The following is a 2709-nucleotide window of genomic DNA, read 5'->3' on the forward strand; positions in this document are numbered from 1 at the left end:
AACATCATCAATCATCCTGAATTCAAACTCTACCCTCCTGTTGTCCTCATTTACGGCACCAAAAAATATTTTCCTGTCTGAAAAAAATCCAAGAATTCAGAAAAAAAATTCCCCACATTTCTGAAAATTTGCAAAAATTCAGGAAGAAAATTCAATAATTCCTTAAAAGTTTCCCTTAAAAGTTTAGTTTTAAAAAAATCCCCCAAAAAGAAAATTCTTGTGAATATTTTCAAAAAATGAGTAAAAATTTTCCCAAAAAATCCTAAAATATCAAGTGATCATATATATCAGTGAAAATTCACAAAAAACCCACCTGTTGTTTTTTTGGTGAATGTTCTTAAGAAGAATTTTTAACGTTTCTTTTTTCCACCAAAAAATGTTCAAAAATTTCCTATAAATTTGACAATGTGGACATGAGAAGCTTCACTGTGAAAATCTGTTTTTATCCACATTTTTAAACTTTAAAATGGATCAATTTTAAACTGCAGGACGACACGAGCTTTAATCAAATCTTTTCTCCGTATATTTTTCCGGTAAGCATTGATTTGCACCTCAAAAGATGTCCATGATGAAGACAAGTAGACTGAATTTGCTCCAAACATGTTTTTTTTACTGCAGTTTTAAATGAGAGGAATGTAGAGACACATCACAGTCAAATATATTTACCTTTACTGACTTGTAAATAGTCAAATATAAAGATGCTGCTGCTGACCTCTAGTGGCCGTTTGTGACCAAGACAAGTTTGAAAACAAGTTTGTAGAATTCTGGTTTCACTTTAACATTGCAGATGTTTATTTTTGTGTAAATCTTCTTCAAAAAGGAAGTCAAATTATGTTCACCATGATTTAATATTTAAAATCAGTAAAGTTTGAGGGTTCTGCAGTATCTGCTTTCCTCAGACTGGGTTCTTCTGGACAAAGACCTCAGATGTTCTCCAGATTGTGGGTCGATGCTCTCATCACCACTCTCACCTTCACTCCCCACATCTTTCCCAGTTAATCCTTCAGCCCTCAGTACTTCTCCAGCTCCTCGTGGTCTTTCTTTCTGATGTTGCCGTCACTCCGTATCACCACATCTATCACCAGTTTCATTTAGCAGATGCTTTTATCCATCTGAGAGTAGATCCAACACCAGCAAGGATCTAGTCAGAGGAAACAACCTGGATAAGAGCCATAAAACAAGTTCAGGTGTGATAACAGGAGCGTGGTGTCTGCAGGCGGTGCACAAGGTCAGAGGAGTTTTTTATTTCTTGCATTTTGCATTCTGTCAAGTGCAAATGTGTTCAGTGAAGACCTGGTTTTATTCTTTCTTATCTAAAGACTGAGAGGGACTTTGGAGGTTGGGAACTTGTTCCACCACCAGGGAACCACAGAGGAGAAGAGTCCAGCTATCAGCGGCCCTGTTGAGGTGGTTGGATCAGGAACCTTCTGTTGGATGGAGGGAGTGCAGACCTGAATGAGAAAGTCCAGGTAGGAGGGAGCTGTTTTCATTGTAGTTTTGATATTTGTGCATCAGAGTTTTGAATTCTATGAAGCGATCTGAACAGCGGGGTGATGTGCTGTTTCTGGCTGGTTGAAAACCAGACGTGCTGCTGCATCCTGGATCATCTGCAGAGGTTTGACCAACGCCTTCTTCTGCCGTTTGTCCACCAACATGATGTCTGGTTGGTTAGCCACCACCATGCTGTCAGTCTGGATCTGGAAGTCCCACAGGATCTTGGTTTGGTCGTTCTCCACCAACCTTGGGAGATACTTTCCACGTGGACATACTTGGTACAGATGTTCCTGTTCACGATGAATGCCACTTGGTTTTGGTGCTCCATGCATGTTTTTCCTGCCAGCATCTTACACTACTTTGTCCTGAACTGTGGGTCCTGCTGGTGTGGTAGATTTCTGCCTCTATGGATCTCATGCTGAGTTCCTGATCTTGCGTGGCCATGATCAGCCCTTTCCAGGCACTGGGAGGATCTCCTGACATCATCCACTTCCTGTATCTGATGGTGGTACATCACACTATGACGGTTGGGTCTCCTCTTCTGTTGTTGAGGCGTTTGCTCAGCAGCTCGTCCTCGGGGCTCCATCTTCAGGATGTGTTCCTGGATCTTAGCTGCTTTTTCTTTTTTGGTAAATTCTTGTAAAACAAAAATCCAAATTATATTGACCACTATTAAATGTTGTAAAGCATAAAAAGGAAAATATTCCAAGAAGGTTCAAAGCTTCATCTTGGCTCTTCATAAACATGTAAATATAGTACAATGATAAACGTATAAAGCAGGTCTGACTGAGGATGGAACATGTTTGTAGGAAAAGAACAACACAAAAGAAGTTTAAAGTTCATGTCAAAGATGGTGAGTTTGTTCTGACAGACAGGAAAATGTTTCTGGAGTCTCCTGAATGTTGAATTTTCATTTTTCATCCATTTGTGGCTTTAAAATTTCATATTTTTGTCATATATGTTCCTTTGTGTTGCTTGTTGTCTTTCTGAGTCACATGTAGAAATCCAGCCTCTAAACTATAAACAGTTTGACCTGATAAAACTGCAGCGCTGCCAATAAATGAACATTAACTGTAATTTAATGAGCTCTATAGAAAGTGGTGTGTATAGACGGACAGCTGAACTTTGACTCTGCGCTAGAATAAAGAGGTTAAAGAAGAGTGGAGGAGTGTAGAGCTGAGTTTGTAGGAGGGACCATCATTAAGAGAAGTTGAG

This window comes from Acanthochromis polyacanthus, chromosome 6, assembly GCF_021347895.1.
Source record: "Acanthochromis polyacanthus isolate Apoly-LR-REF ecotype Palm Island chromosome 6, KAUST_Apoly_ChrSc, whole genome shotgun sequence".
In the NCBI taxonomy this organism is placed as follows: Eukaryota; Metazoa; Chordata; class Actinopteri; family Pomacentridae; genus Acanthochromis; species Acanthochromis polyacanthus.